General features: G+C 47.6%; 1 protein-coding gene across 3 annotated transcripts in view; it reads right to left on the reverse strand.

Annotated features, from left to right (window-relative positions):
• The window catches only part of LOC147666257 (uncharacterized), a 56694-nt gene extending 40533 nt beyond the window's left edge, over positions 1-16161 (reverse strand). For 2 of the 3 annotated variants that reach the window (XR_015304854.1, XM_086949188.1), the window contains exon 1: positions 16047-16161. The gene's annotated coding sequence lies outside the window, so the exon portion shown is untranslated. Of the gene's footprint in view, positions 1-12564; positions 12703-16046 lie in introns of all 3 variants that reach the window. The other variant, XM_086949189.1, reaches the window with a different exon arrangement.
• Positions 16162-16414: the final 253 nt, after the last annotated feature.

Below are 16414 nucleotides of genomic sequence, written 5' to 3' on the forward strand. Positions count from 1 at the left end.
TCTTTTTTTCCCATTACCTGCTGTCATGACAAAAGTTTTTTTCACATTCACCCGTAAATCCAGATTACCCATAAAGGTCGTGTACCTATTCAGTGAGTGCTGAAGCTCGCGTGGTGTGCGCGCAAGAATGACAGCGTCGTCCGCGCAGAGCGGGAATCAGGCGCTGATTTATACGTGGGAGGTCCTGAGCCCCCCTCAACATCTCCCCCTCCAGGCTGTTAGTATAGAGTGAGAAGAGGAAGGGGGCCAGGACGCATCCCTGCCTGACTCCACGCTCTACACCAAACGGGGCTGTCAACTCGCCATTCAGGCCAAATCGCACTCTAGCCGATGCACCGGAATAGAGTTCCCTCAGAAAATCCAAAAGAGATGGCTCTACTCCCATTTGGCGTAAGACCGCCCACAGTTTTGCATGCGATACGCAGTCAAACGCTGCGGACAGGTCGACAAAGACCATGTATATCTTGGTTGCCTTGGCCTGTGTATATTTTCCCATTATTAAGGTGAGATTAAGGGCCTGTTCTACTGTTCCGAAACCCTCTCGGAAGCCAAATTGGAGATCGGAAATGATACCTCGATCCTCACTCCACTGCTGGAGACGCTCTAGGATTACTCTCCCCACTACTTTCCTGAGCGAGTCCAGCAGTGAGATGGGCCGATAACACTTCACATCTTGGCGGTCCCCTTTTTTAAAAATGGGGACAATTATTGACTTAGTCCAAGAATTTAAGACTCCCTCGTTTACCGCAGCTATGCACTCTTGTTATTATGGGGGCCCAGAGATCTAGGTTTTTTTTTTAAAAAGTCCACTGGGACCCCATCAGGGCCTGGAGCTTTACCCAATTTACTTTTCTGCAATGCTACCAAAAGGTCAGGGATGTCAAACAGGAGCGGGATTGGGTACTGTACTTTTGGGGGCAATAAGTCTATAGGTGAACTACTTTTAAAAATCTTGGAGAAATGTGCGACCCATGTATGCTCGTCTATAGCAACTTCTATCCTGGAGGTACCAGTGTCAGAGAGATATGGGGTTCTAACTGTTCGCCAGAAGAGCTCGCTATTTTTTGAAACAGCACTCTTATGGAGATCATCCCAGAGTTTCTGCTTCAATTCTGCAATTCTCGATTTTCGTTCCCCTATATATTGTCGCCTTAGAAGTTGAATTTGATCTGCGTCCCTTGGTTTGTTATGTAGCGCCGTTTTTAGTTTGGTAAGGGCAGTTGTACAGTTATGGTTGAACCACCCTTTCTTGGCTGAGTGATTTGATCTGGATTTTGACGAGAGTAATTCCTTGATCTGCTCTAAAATTTGTTTAAAGTTCGTTAGGACTTCCTCATGACTTGAGGAGAGGTCCAGACATTTTAATATATTTGGGTATGCCTGGTTGATCAGTTTTTTTGTGATTTCTGTGGGGTTGATTTTTCCCCATTTGATTGTGTATCCGTTCTGTTTGCCTATCTCTAGCTTGTTCTGCACAAGCGTGTTTGCTATAATCGAGTTTTGGGGCTTGTACTCAGGTAGATAAAGATGTATCCTTAGGGCTGAGTGGTCACTAAGTAAGTTACCAATGACCCGAAAGTCTTTAGCTATACCTAGCAGGCCAGGAGACAGGAAGATAAAGTCGACTGTTGTGTGGTAGCCTCTTCCCACATAGGTCGGATTAAGTGAGTTTGAATCTACACTTGGACGATTAGCAATTTGCAGGTCCAAGTCCAAGAGCACGGCATTTAGAGCATTCCCCGCTTTATTGTGCGTGAAGTGTACCAATGGGGCCTCGAATTCATCCAGCATCCCACAGCAGAGTGGATTGGTCGTTGGACATGGGTGGAGATTGAAATCTCCTCCCCATATTAAATGGGTTACCCCCTGACTAAGTCTCCATTGATAAAGTTGTTTTAGTCTCTCGTGTGCATTTCTAAGGCGGGTTATGAATTGGTCTTCATCTAGGTTATTTTATAGATTGATCAAGAAGATAGTCTCCTTGTTAGCAAAGGAGCAAAGGAGAGAGAAAGGATTTGATAATTAGGATCATGAAAAACTATAGCCACTTTTAGGTGGGGTAAGGTGTTCGCTATGTAAGTTACTAAACCACCTTTGGGTCTACCCAATATACTACTTACTGCTGGAACAAAGTAGGTTTTATAGCCTTGTAGATGAAGCTCTGCTGTTGACCATGTCTCCTGGAGACAAATTATTTGGTAAGGTTCTAAGAAGTTTTGTGCCGTCCCGTCCTCAATTTTGGAGCGCAGACCTGCTACGTTCCAATAGAGGATGGGAATAGGAGGTATCGCGTCTTTTAATTGTTCTGCGTAGAGTTCTGCTACGACCTCTGTGGATGCCGAGGAGATATTTAATTTCACAGGGCTAGGGAGTGCGTGCGAATTGGTGGGTTCACTTTCATTTAGTGGTCAATCGACCATTTCAAGTCCGCTTTACCTATTAAACAACGGGATGTTATGCCACGGATCCCACCGAGGCTGCTCTCTAGGGACCGGCCTTTGTATGTATGGCCTCCTATCTACCCAGCCTCCCCCCTGATAACGTGATCCCACTGTATGCCAGGAGTAATCTGGGTCATAGTGTCTGGGGGGGCCCATAATATCTGGGGTTCGGGAAATCATCCTGTCGGGAGACTGGAACGGCCCAAGGAGGGTCTTGTTCCTGGGGAAGTCCATTTAATTGCCTAAAAAAAAAAAAAAAAAAAAAAAAGAAAGTGGCTTGATTCTGATACCTCCGTTTGTAGCGATGTCTTCCCAGGAGCAAATATAGTCTGCTATACGTGGGTCCTCAAAGGTGATCACGATGCAGTCCCCTGGGATCGTTTTTCTAGTATTACCCACCCATGGAACCCTGGATACAGATCTAATCCTTCCGTGCCAAGTTGAAGGGATCGGTCGATTGGTCTGTAGCCAATGCTGTGCCTTGTTTTTTAATGACCAACCAGGTTCCGAGTTGTAATCTGCTAGCTCAGGGACGCCGGCCATGACCACTACATAAGGTGAAGCCTCAGGTGGGAAGTCTGCTGGAACTCTTGACTGCCCTGAACTTTTAGCAGTATTTCTTCTAGCCCTAACGGACGAGGAGTTAGGGACTGAGAACTGAGACACCGGGGTTTTAATAGAGGATTTATTTGTGGTTTTGTTGGCGGTTTTGTTAGGTGCCACAGCGTTTGGGGCGGGTGTAGTTAGTGATTGTGGATTTGTCTGTGAGCGAGTATTTGTTGGGATGTTAGGTATAGTCGGTGTAGTAAATGGGTTTGGTGTGTTGGCTAGATTCGGTGTATTGTTGGTGGTGGGTACAGTGGGGATTGCTATCTGGAGTGTCTTCTTTTGGGGATTTGGTAAGTTCAGGTTTGCGTTTGCTGTCTTTATAGGGAGTGGTTTTTTAATGTTGTTACCCCCTGTTTTTTGTGGCCCTGGAAAGTGATTGGGTTGTTGAATTTTTGCGAGTTTTAGAATCTGTGACTCCAACTGTGCTAATCGTTGTTCTAGGGGTTGCAAAGATTGTTTGAATATATTAGCGATCTTAGTTAGTAACAGCTGGGAGTCTTCCCCATCGAGTGAACCCTTATGAGACTGTGTAATGATTGGAGAGTCCAAAATTACCGGGATAGATGTTTCGTTCTCTGAGTGATGGACTAACACTGGCACTACTATTTGTTCTACTCTGTCAGATCGATCTTGTGGGGCGCTAGGTATATGGGTCGGCTTGTTTGATTTTGGATGATTAGGGACGTCCCTTCTCTTACGTATCGCCCCCTCCCTCCTTCCCCTTGCTAAGATTTTTTCTGAGGAGGAGTTTTGTGGTGGGGTTTGCGGGGCTAGATCCGGTGTTTTTTCTAAGTCGGAACTGAGCTGTGAGTCTGCAAGCTGGGACACTGATAAATCCACAGTATTAGGCAAACTACGTCTCTCTCGGCTCGGGATTACCTCAACATTTGGGTCTCCTACGGCTGGTGATCTAGCCCCCGCCAAATTACCTAATGAGGATCTTTTGGCGAATGCCAGGTCCAAGGAGACCCTTTCTTCTATTAGTGATATGCTTTGGTCTATGAACGTATTCGCCTTCGTGATGAACTCGTCCATAGGACCAAGCAGTTTGCCCACACTACCCGGAGCTTTGGTTTTGTTTCCCCTAGTAACTTCCATTGCAACTAAACAATAACACTGATAGTAACAATATAGAAGGAAGATAAAGGCAATGAGGGCGAAAGAAAAGTGGCCCAGTCCAGTCTCTTACGCCCTCGAACGGCCTCAAACAGCCCGCTCTTTGCCCGGTCTTCGCCCGGTCTTCGCCCCGAGCTCCGACCCACGCGCGTCTCGCGTCGCGGAAGGGCTTGTATCGCTATAGTACGTGGAGTCAGGGGGCGTGGCCGCCGGGGGAAGAGGCACCAGCTGCGAGGAATGGTGATTGCTGGGCATCGCCGTCCCCCGGTAAGGTCCTTAGGCGGTATCCCTCGTCAAAGTCCTCGACCTGGGCGGTGTCGCGCTGGGAGCGAGTTGGCTGACCGCCGACCGCGGAAGCGCTCCCACCAGCAGACACTGCCTCAGGGAGCACACAGGTAACAAGCGTCCTGAAATGGATCCTCTATGGCAGGCAAAAATCCAAGTAGTGAGCGGCACCTGCGGAGCGGGTGTTGCGAAAGGTAATGAGCAGTGAAGTTCGAGGGCGTGGCCGCCGGGGGAAGAGGCACCAGCTGCGAGGAATCTCGCAGTCCCCCGGTAGGCTCCTTAAGCGGTATCCCTCGTCAAAGTCCTCGACCTGGGCGGTGTCACGCTGGGAGCGAGTTGGCTGACCGCCGACCGCGGAAGCGCTCCCACCAGCAGACACTGCCTCAGGGAGCACACAGGTAACAAGCGTCCTGAAACGGATCCTCTATGGCAGGCAAAAATCCAAGTAGTGAGCGGTAGTGCCATTTGCCCCGTATCTAATTATGATCGCAACCCCCTTATTATGTGTGACCTGCTCAGAGGAACAAAAAAGACTCGATCCAACGATATTTACCAAAGATGGTCCTACACTCCGAATGACTCGGGTGCATCTTTTGAAGGAGGCAAACCTGAGCAGAGGACTGTTCAAGATACTTCATAACCAGCCCTTGCCTACGTGGACGTCTGAGCCCGTTAATATTCCAAGAGATACATTTAATTTTACTACTCATTGAGGCGGCCTATTTCTGCCGAATAACAGTGCAACATTCAAACATTGTAAGGATGGCTTTGATTCTAACACAGGTGTGAGATTGAGGATATTTTTATTGATTTTCTCCCGATGCAGCCCCACCCTGCTTCCCCTCCCTCCTGCCACTCATCCCTGATCCTGTGACCCCCCCCCCTTGCTACCGTGAGAAACCCCCCTTTTACTCCGGGCGAATGCCCTGTGGGCAATGTCTCCTAGAAGCTTTAAATAAAAGACAATTATACATATGATAAGCCAGACCCCTCTAAACAAACCAGCCAGGTGATTCTATGATGATTGCTACCTCAGGACACACCCACCCACCCAACCTATACCCCACCGCCGCACTTAATTTTGTCAATGAGGGTATCTACCTCCTCAATCTGTCGCATGTTATACATGTGGTTATTCCACATAATTCGAAGGGATGCCAGGAACCTTAATTATACCTTAGCAACCAATGAATTCAAGATTGTCATTCTTTTACCCAGCTCCCACTGTTTTGTTGCGGTAATGTGGGATACATCAGACCTGATCGAGAAAGATAATTGGCTGGAAAAGAAATTACATTTGACCACGCCTGCTCTCAATGCGAGGGATAGGATTTTCTCCTTTAGGGAGTATGTTAAAAAGGTCACTAAGATTTTCCTTGGCTTTAAATTTGCAGGATTCATCTTATATGGATCTCGATGGATACGCTGAATGTCCCGAGTCAGATCTAATTCCAAGGAGTCTTTAAGAATGATGTCTTTTAGAAAAGAAATCACAAATTTTTTAATATCTCCTCCCTCCAGGTCTTAAGGAAAATTTTATATTTTTAAGTAATTTTTCCTAGCATGGTTCTCAAGGCGCTCTATATCGTCTTTCAGGTCTCGGTTTTGGAGAGCTAGTTTGTCCATTTCCACTGAAGAACTATGCAACGCTTCCTTTATTTTGGGAATTCTGAGTTCCAAAGCATCGGTTCTTTGTGACACTTCTTCCATTTTTTGAGATAACACCTCACATGAGGATTTAATTGAGTCTTGGGAGAGAAAGAGAGAGAGAGAGAAAGAGAGAAAGAGAGAGAGAGAGAAAGAGAGAGAGAGAGAAAGAGAGAGAGAGAGAGAGAGGAGAGAAAGAGAGGAGAGAAAGAGAGGAGAGAAAGAGAGAAAGAGAAAGAGAGAGAGGGGAGAAAGAGAGGGGAGAAAGAGAGGGGAGAAAGAGGGGAGAAAGAGGGGAGAAAGAGAGGAGAAAGAGAGGAGAGAAAGAGAGGAGAAAGAGAGGAGAGAAAGAGAGGGGAGAAAGAGAGGAGAGAAAGAGAGGGGAGAAAGAGAGGAGAGAAAGAGAGAAAGAGAGAGAGGGGAGAAAGAGAGGAGAGAAAGAGAGGAGAGAAAGAGAGGAGAGAAAGAGAGGAGAGAGGAGAGAAAGAGAGGAGAGAAAGAGAGGAGAGACAGAGAGGAGAGAAAGAGAGGAGAGAAAGAGAGGAGAGAAAGAGAGAAAGAGAAAGAGAGAGAGGGGAGAAAGAGAGGAGAGAAAGAGAGGAGAGAAAGAGAGGAGAGAAAGAGAGGAGAGAGGAGAGAAAGAGAGGAGAGACAGAGAGGAGAGAAAGAGAGGAGAGAAAGAGAGGAGAGAAAGAGAGGAGAGAAAGAGAGGGGAGAAAGAGAGGGGAGAAAGAGAGGGGAGAAAGAGAGGGGAGAAAGAGAGGGGAGAAAGAGACAGAAGGAGAGAGAGAGAGAAGGAGAGAGAGAAGGAGAGAGAGAAGGAGAGAGAGAAGGAGAGAGAGAAGGAGAGAGAGAAGGAGAGAGAGAAGGAGAGAGAGAAGGAGAGAGAGAAGGAGAGAGAGAAGGAGAGAGAGAAGGAGAGAGAGAAGGAGAGAGAGAAGGAGCGAGAGAAGGAGCGAGAGAGAAGGAGAGAGAGAGAAGGAGAGAGAGAGAAGGAGAGAGAGAGAAGGAGAGAGAAGGAGGAGAGACAGAGAGGAGGAGAGAGAGGAGGAGAGAGAGAAGGAGAGAGAGAAGGAGAGAGAGAAGGAGAGAGAGAAGGAGAGAGAGAAGGAGAGAGAGAAGGAGAGAGAGAAGGAGAGAGAGAAGGAGAGAGAGAAGGAGAGACAGAGAGGAGAGACAGAGAGGAGAGACAGAGAGGAGAGACAGAGAGGAGAGACAGAGAGGAGAGACAGAGAGGAGAGACAGAGAGAAGAAGAGACAGAGAGAAGGAGAGACAGAGAGGAGAGACAGAGAGAAGGAGAGACAGAGAGAAGGAGAGACAAGAGAAGGAGAGACAGAGAGAAGGAGAGACAGAGAGAAGGAGAGACAGAGAGAAGGAGAGACAGAGAGAAGGAGAGACAGAGAGAAGGAGAGACAGAGAGAAGGAGAGACAGAGAGAAGGAGAGACAGAGAGAAGGAGAGACAGAGAGAAGGAGAGACAGAGAGAAGGAGAGACAGAGAGAAGGAGAGACAGAGAGAAGGAGAGACAGAGAGAAGGAGAGACAGAGAGAAGGAGAGACAGAGAGAAGGAGAGACAGAGAGAAGGAGAGACAGAGAGAAGGAGAGACAGAGAGAAGGAGAGACAGAGAGAAGGAGAGACAGAGAGAAGGAGAGACAGAGAGAAGGAGAGACAGAGAGAAGGAGAGACAGAGAGAAGGAGAGACAGAGAGAAGGAGAGACAGAGAGAAGGAGAGACAGAGAGAAGGAGAGACAGAGAGAAGGAGAGACAGAGAGAAGGAGAGACAGAGAGAAGGAGAGACAGAGAGAAGGAGAGACAGAGAGAAGGAGAGACAGAGAGAAGGAGAGACAGAGAGAAGGAGAGACAGAGAGGAGAGACAGAGAGGAGAGACAGAGAGGAGAGACAGAGAGGAGAGACAGAGAGTGGACACAGAGAGTGGACACAGAGAGTGGACACAGAGAGTGGACACAGAGAGTGGACACAGAGAGTGGACACAGAGAGTGGACACAGAGAGTGGACACAGAGAGTGGACACAGAGAGTGGACACAGAGAGTGGACACAGAGTGAGAGAGTGTGTGGAGAGACAGAGTGAGAGAGTGTGTGGAGAGAGAGAGTGGAGAGAGAGGAAGAGTGGAGAGAGAGGAAGAGTGGAGAGAGAGGAAGAGTGGAGAGAGAGGAAGAGTGGAGAGAGAGGAAGAGTGGAGAGAGAGGAAGAGTGGAGAGAGAGAGGAAGAGTGGAGAGAGAGGAAGAGTGGAGAGAGAGGAAGAGTGGAGAGAGAGGAAGAGTGGAGAGAGAGGAAGAGTGGAGAGAGAGGAAGAGTGGAGAGAGAGGAAGAGTGGAGAGAGAGGAAGAGTGGAGAGAAGGAAGAGTGGAGAGAAGGAAGAGTGGAGAGAGAGAGGGGGAGGGAGAGTGTGGAGAGAGAAAAAGGAGAGAGTGAGAGTAGAGAGAGTGGAGAAAGATTGGTGAGAGACTGACAAAGAGAGATAATGACTGACAAAGAGAGAGATAATGACTGACAGAGAGATAATGACTGACAGAGAGATAATGACTGACAGAGAGATAATGACTGACAGAGAGATAATGACTGACAGAGAGATAATGACTGACAGAGAGATAATGACTGACAGAGAGATAATGACTGACAGAGAGATAATGACTGACAGAGAGATAATGACTGACAGAGAGATAATGACTGACAGAGAGATAATGACTGACAGAGAGATAATGACTGACAGAGAGATAATGACTGACAGAGAGATAATGACTGACAGAGAGATAATGACTGACAGAGAGATAATGACTGACAGAGAGATAATGACTGACAGAGAGATAATGACTGACAGAGAGATAATGACTGACAGAGAGATAATGACTGACAGAGAGATAATGACTGACAGAGAGATAGTGACTGACAGAGAGATAGTGACTGACAGAGAGAGAGTGACTGACAGAGAGAGAGTGACTGACAGAGAGAGAGTGACTGACAGAGAGAGAGTGACTGACAGAGAGAGAGTGACTGACAGAGAGAGAGTGACTGACAGAGAGAGAGTGACTGACAGAGAGAGAGTGACTGACAGAGAGAGAGTGACTGACAGAGAGAGAGTGACTGACAGAGAGAGAGTGACTGACAGAGAGAGCCTGACTGACAGAGAGAGCCTGACTGGCAGAGAGACAGAGAGACAGAGAGACAGAGAGACAGAGAGACAGAGAGACAGAGAGACAGAGAGACAGAGAGACAGAGAGACAGAGAGACAGACGGACTTGGTGGGCCAGTCCGAAGGTTCCCCTGTTGGAATGGCTCACTGGGGAGCCAGCGCATCGCGGTGCCTGAGTAACTACTCTCCTACTGTCTCCTTTGCTTCCCCCTCCCCCAAGCAAACTTCAACTGACAGTGACCATCCACGGAGCCCATTTGAGATGGCCAGTTGGCCAAGGGGACTGGGAGGTTTGATGGGCGCCAGGCACTAATGTGAATATGTGGTGCCAGGAAATGTATTTAATGTAGTATGATTTACACACCCTGTCCTGGTTACCTCTAAATGTAGTTTTTATGATTATGAGACTATCTTGCATATTATGGTTTATGCTAGTGAGATTATGTTCCACCCTGTGCTTTATGCCCCTAATGTTAGTGATGGGCCAGGGGGACTGGGAGGTCAGGGGGCTGGGAGGTTTGTTGGGCACCAGGCCCTAATGTGATTATGTGGTGCCAGGAAATGTATTTCATGTAGTATGATCTATGCACCCAGTCCTAGTTACCTCTAAATGTGTTTTTTTATGATTATTAGATTATCTTGCATATTATGGTTTATGCTAGTGAGATTATGTTCAACCCTGTGCTTTACGCCCCTAATGTTAGTGATACCTAGGAGGTTAGGGTCTAATATTAGACTGCTAAGATTATGGGCATACAATGCGTTTGGCGCCTAATGTGGTTTTTGTTACAGGCTGATGCTAGGTACAATGATTACCAGTGGTTATTGGTTGTACGTTTATGATCTGTTTTACTCTTACTAAGTTTGCTCTGTGATGGTTCTGACAGTGGTCCAGTTAGCCCTGTCATGTGTAAACAATTCCCTTGAAAATATGATCTAGTGCCAGGTGGCACCATGGATATTATGTGATTACCTAGGTAAAGGGTCCATCATAATACTAACGGAATCATAGAGACTCCCAAGCAGTAACGCTTTCTCAACTACTGGAATCTGTTCCTCCATCTTCTCTTGCTCGGAAGTAACAACCTGTCCCTAATCACCTCACTTCCCAGACTGCACATTAGTTCAGATATCTTCACCTGACGTCTGGAATATGTGCCCCCTTTCTGTCCTTATACTTGTCCTCCCCACCGCCTTCCTGATAACACCCCTCTCTTATCCCTACCACCCTCCTCCTCCTCATTTTCCCAACATGGCCACCACTCAAGTCTGGAATTAATTGCTATAAAACCATTTATCCTCCTTACCCGACTAAAGCTGCAGCAAAACGATTCAAGCATAACACCATGGGATGTTTCCCTGATTCCCTTTTGTAAATCAATTTTACAATGGTCGTTATGGGAGGCTCAAAAACGATTTCATTTTCTTCACTCATGACATCCCCTTTTGGTCCACCAGCATACATAACTCCCTTAACGTCACCTCCTCCTCCTCCTCCTCCTCCTCTATCCCTCATGGGAAACAGCTAAAAATCTCCCCCTCTGCGTGTTTCAACAGCTCCATGACTATCTCACTCTATAACAATGGTACAGTCATGATCCAAGCCAAACACCCCCGTCTCTCTTTCCTGGACCACCTCTTCCCTACTCCTCTCCCCTGTGACCGGGTTGTCCCTTGACTCTTCATCTAGCTCCACCCATCACTCCCTCTCTCCGCCCCTGACCCCCCTACACTCCAATAGGCTGCACCCTTGGGAGGCACAGGTCGACCCTCTTCCCTCCCCATCCCCTGTGCCCTCCTCTCCCATTCTTCTCCTCTTACAGTATGCCCCCCATGCCCTTTCATCACCTCAGCCGGACCTCTAGCTAATCCGCTCCTCGGCTAAACTGCACCATCCAACCTCATCTTTTCCCACCTGCCACCCCCCTTTTTAGTCCACCTCTCCTCCAACCTTCCCCACTAGTTAACTTTCCTTAAGTCTCCCTTATTCCCTCCTCTTCTCTTACCCTTCCTCCCTTCGCTATGTACCCCGATTTCTCGACAAACCCATTGAATCTCTCTTTCTCCCATACTGTGCTATCCCCTTTCCCCCCTTGGTAACCCTTTCTCTTTTCCTCCCTCGGGCCTAGCAGAACCACTTCCTTTCTTCAACTTCCCTATCTCCCCACCCCCCTCACTCCGCCAGATGCCCGTTCCCTCACAGCCACTTCACCTGGCATACAGGACCTCTCGAACTCCCTCCCCTCCCTTCCTCCAAAACCTCCTTCATTCCTAGGTCTCCACACATTCCTCCCCTCTCCCTCCACCCCACTGCCTCGCTCCTCACCTACCTCCCCCTAATTATGTCCTTAATTCCTATCCTTCTTGCAACACCAACAAAGACAACTCTCCTTTCACCTCTGATGCACCACCGCCCACTCTCAACCACCACCTTTCCCCACCTCTGAACCCTATACCCCAACTCCCCTCCAGACCCCCGACTTCCCACTGCCTTTCACTGCCAATTGCACCCCCTCCCGTTTCCATCGAGCCACCCAACATGCCGTGTTTTGCCCTACTCTCTCTGGAAAATAAGCTAGGCTCTCTCATCACCTCCATCTCCCAACTTGAAGCGACCATTTCACTTCTAAGCTCCAAGATTTCCACTTTTCCGTACTCCTCAATTCCTTTGGAAAACGCTCTTTCCCCACAAGATGCACCTCGCCCCCATAATAGCCAAGCATAACCTGTCGTCTGCAAACACTGCTAACTCACACAAGCCCTCAACCGCCACAGTTCTTCAACTTTCATCTCCAAGTAGCCCTACTATCTACACTATTCCGACCATCTCCTCTGTCAGAACCACTCATCCACCTAAACCCTTCCGAGCACCCTCGTATAAGTACAATATCCCTCTCCCCTCATAGCCCAAGTGCCCCCGTCACCAAAACAGTCTCAACAGAGCTGCGCTGTCTACTCCACAACTGCAGATCTGCAATAAAACACAAACTTGAAATTTCCGACACCATCATACTTCACAATATTGACATGCTCTTCCTCCGAGACCTGGTTCAACGATACCGCTCACTCTATGTTTGATCTCCTAGTACCCAAAGGCTATTCTATATTTAGAAATTACAGAATGGACAACGTTGGGGGAGGTGTTGCAGTCATCTTTCGAAAATCCCTTCAACTTAAGGCTTTTCTCAACAGCTACTTCCTCACTTTTGAATGCCTATCCCTTGAACTTCAATTGCACCACCGCTCACCCCTCAGATTCCATGCCATTTACCGCCCGCCTTGTAGCAGCCCATCATTTATGGAGGAACTCACTGACTTCATTAGCGACCAATACTCGCAAAGTGACAATCAGATCTTCGTGGGTGACTTCAATCTCCACTGGGGCTCGTCTCAAGACTCTTCTGCGAATTTGCTGGCCACTTTCCTCTCTGCAAACGATCTTATCCAACACTGCACAGAAACAACACACTCTAAGGGCTCAATCCTGGACTAGGGTAATTTCGAAAACAGGCATGCTTACTACCGCTACCCCTATTCATGTAGACTGGTCTGACCAACTCATCCCATTCTCCCTTCACCTATCACACTCTCGGCCAACCTAAGGGCTACCTCCTGGTTCCGTTACACTAAAAATATTGACCTTGCTACCCTCTGTGAATCAGCTTTGCTATCACTTCCAAGGCTAGACCCGAACCTAGATGTTAACAAACTCACCTCCCAATGCCTCACAGTCCTTGCAGTCGACATCAATAACGTCGCTCCTCTCCAAAGCAAAAAGACAAGGCCCACTCCCTCAGCACCTTGGTTCAACAAATCCCTCTATGAAGAAAGGAAGTACCTAAGATTCCTGGAGAAACAATGGAGACAAGCGCCCTCCACCTATAATTTGGCCACGCTTCGTTCAGCAAGATCCGAGTACTACAAGCACATCTTCCTTGGCAAAGCGACGCACTTCGGAACCCTCCTCGGCTCAGCCAAAAATAGACCCAAAAAATTATTTGATTGCATCAAGAATCCAAACTGCTCTCCCCCAACATCCAAGTTGGAGGATTCTACAAAGAAAGCAGCGGAATTCGCTATATTCTTTGATGAAAAAGTGAAATCACTTGTGGATCAGGTCAGTCATTCTACCCCTCCAGAGGAACACAAATGCTTAGCCATTTGGCAGAACTTTGACCCCATCTCCGAAGATGCCCTCCTCAAATGCATCCTCGAAACAAGGCCCTCTAACCCTTCTCTTGACCCCGTCCCTAGTACCATTGAGTTCTATACCCATTCTCTGTGCTATTGGACCACTTTGGTTAACCTCTCCCTCTGTCAAGGCGCCCTTCTTGTTTCCTTCAAAACTGGGCAGGTCACCCCTCTGCTTAACAAACCCACTGCTGATGCGAACGACCTCACCTTCCGCCCCATCACTAACCTACCTTTTCTTGCGAAAATCACATAAAGCTGTGTAGCGAAACAACTCTCTCGTCATATCAAGGACAATGATCTTCTTGACAAGTTCCAGTCCAGCATCATTCAAAACTGCAGCGCTGAAACAGCCCTGCTGCAAGTGATTGATGACGCTCTGAGGATACTCGATTCTGGGGAGTCTTGTCTTCTTATTCTCCTTGACCTTTCTGCTGCCTTTGACACTGTCAATCACAACACTCTCCTTAACACTCTTCAACAGAGAATGGGCATGGAGGGCACTGTGCTTAAATGGTTTGCTTCTTTCCTCTCTGATAGATCCCAAATGATCAAAATAGCGAATAGTCTTTCATCTCCTTTGGCGGTAGGTCAAGGTATTCCTCAAGGTTCTATACTTGCACCCACATTGTTCAATCTCTATTTAGAACCATTGGGAAATCTCCTAATCAAATCCGGGATCCACTATCATCTCTATGCGGAAGACACTCAAATCTACCTCAAGGTTGCCTCCATTCAAGACCTCTCCATCCTAAGCTCTACTCTCGACTCCATTCAAAACTAATGTTAACTCATCAACTGATTCTGAATCCCTCAAACTGAATTCCACCTCCTCCCCTCCTCACTTTCTCCTCCCCCGGTTCAATCATGGATGGGTCAGATGAATCTACTTAACAATAAACCCATCATTGTCCACAGCGCAAAATCCCTTGGTGTTATACTCGACACAAAACTCAATATACTCTCCCACATAAATTCCATTGCAAAGTCTGCTTGATACCAACTACGCCTTCTTTGGGGGATATGTTGCTTCATCCCGGAGCGTGACCTTAAAACCCTGGTCCAATCGCTGGTCTTCTCCAGACTGGACTACTGCAAATCTCTTCTTACCCGCCTCCTCAAATCCCACCCGTCCACCTTTAAATCTGTTCTCCATTCAGCAGGTGGTTTCATATATGGGGTCAAAAGAAGCGACCATTTTATCCACCCTCCGTTGGCTTTCAATCAAGGCAAGATCTATCTATAAGACTGCCTGTATCACCCACAAAGCCTTGCACTCCTCTCCTCACTACCTGGCGAATAAACTGAATCTCTCTGGAGGCTCTAGACCATCAAGTAATGCGGAAAATCTATTGCTTGAACCTCCCACCTTCATGAAGGAAAGATCGATGACCCAATCCTTTTCAGGCAACGTGGTGAGATTCTGGAACTCACTTCCGCCTCAGCTCTGGACCACCACCTCCTCCCAGGCCTTCAAATCTGACCTCCAAAGCTCTCCTCCTTCAAAAACACTTCCAAATGTAATTCAGGCCCTCTCTATTATCTGAAGGAAGACCTATTATAGGAAATTCTGTTCTATAGAAGTGCCTTCCCAGTGTGTTCTTGTGGTTTGAGAATCTGCCATTTATTGCAGTATTATACTTCTACTTTTATTGTCTACTCTTTTGTAACATGCACATGTCACTTTTCCTCGTGCAATGTATCGTTTGCTACCTCTTGTATTTTCTTTTGTGTGCTTTTGATACTTGCACAAGTGCCACCATTGCCTCATGTAACGTAACGTTTGTTCTTGGGTTTTGAGTATCTGCCATTTATTGCAGTATTATACCTCTACTAGTATTTTGTATGCTTTTGAAACATACACACTCTTTTTTCCTCTTGTAACGTACCATTTGCTACCTCTTCTATTTTGTTTGCTCTTGATACCTGCACAATTGTCACTTTTGCCTCATGTAACTTAACGTTTGCTTTCGTAATTTGTTCACTTGTAATCTTCTCCTCATGATCAGTTCTGTTCCTTTGAGAAGCCTCTAACACCTTCGGGTAAAGTCTGCGCTATATAAAAACGCATAAAATAAAAGAAATACTTTGTGGAGTGATGGAGTATTGGCTCGGGCACGAGAAGGGGCGCGCACGTGCGTGTCTTTGTCGGACACTTTGTGCTGAAAAGCACCACCTCGCTCACTGTGCATTTTAAATCCTGTGTCCCAAACCCCTTCAGGCTCCATTCTCTCCTCCATCCCCACTTTTCTCGTCACACACTTCCATGCATGCCACCATTTTAGGACAGGGACGTGGGAGATTTAAAATAGAAAAATCGGGAGAATGAAAATTCCCCATTGACTTTCATTGTAGAAAATGCAATTTGAGGCGTGTATTGGCATGCACTTCAACCTCCCCTCCCAACAGCACCCTCCCTTGTTTCACCAGCCGCCCACAGCTCGGCTAATCTTGACCGTTCCCTCCTTTACATGATCTATTCATATCCCTCCGTCCCTCTCGCCTCCGGCTCTCGTCTTTCCTCCCTGTATCCCCCTCCGTCCCTCTCACCTCCGGCTCAAGCTCTCGTCTTTCCTCCCTGTATCCCCCTCCGTCCCTCTCACCTCCGGCTCAAGCTCTCGTCTTTCCTCCCTGAGTGCAGACTCCGCAGCCCGCTCTGTTGTTTGCTTCTCCGTCCCTTCCAGGCAGTTCGTGCGTTTCACGCCTCTCCTTTCTCCCGCCCGGAAATCCGGTTTCCGTGTCAGGCCTCGCTCTCGCTGTTCTAGGAGGCATGTTTAGAGTTCCTTTTGCGTTCTACGCCTCGCTCTCGCTGTCCACTGCTGCTCTTAGTGGAGCATGTGGCATGGTTAGTGTTAGTTTTGCGTTCCAGGCCTCGCTCTGGCTGTCCACTGTTGTTCTTAGTGGAGCGTGCGGCATGGATATTGTTAGTTTTGCGTTCCAGGTCTCGATCTCGCTGTTCATAGTGGAGTGT

This window comes from Lissotriton vulgaris, unplaced genomic scaffold (assembly GCF_964263255.1).
Source record: "Lissotriton vulgaris unplaced genomic scaffold, aLisVul1.2 SCAFFOLD_1976, whole genome shotgun sequence".
In the NCBI taxonomy this organism is placed as follows: Eukaryota; Metazoa; Chordata; class Amphibia; order Caudata; family Salamandridae; genus Lissotriton; species Lissotriton vulgaris.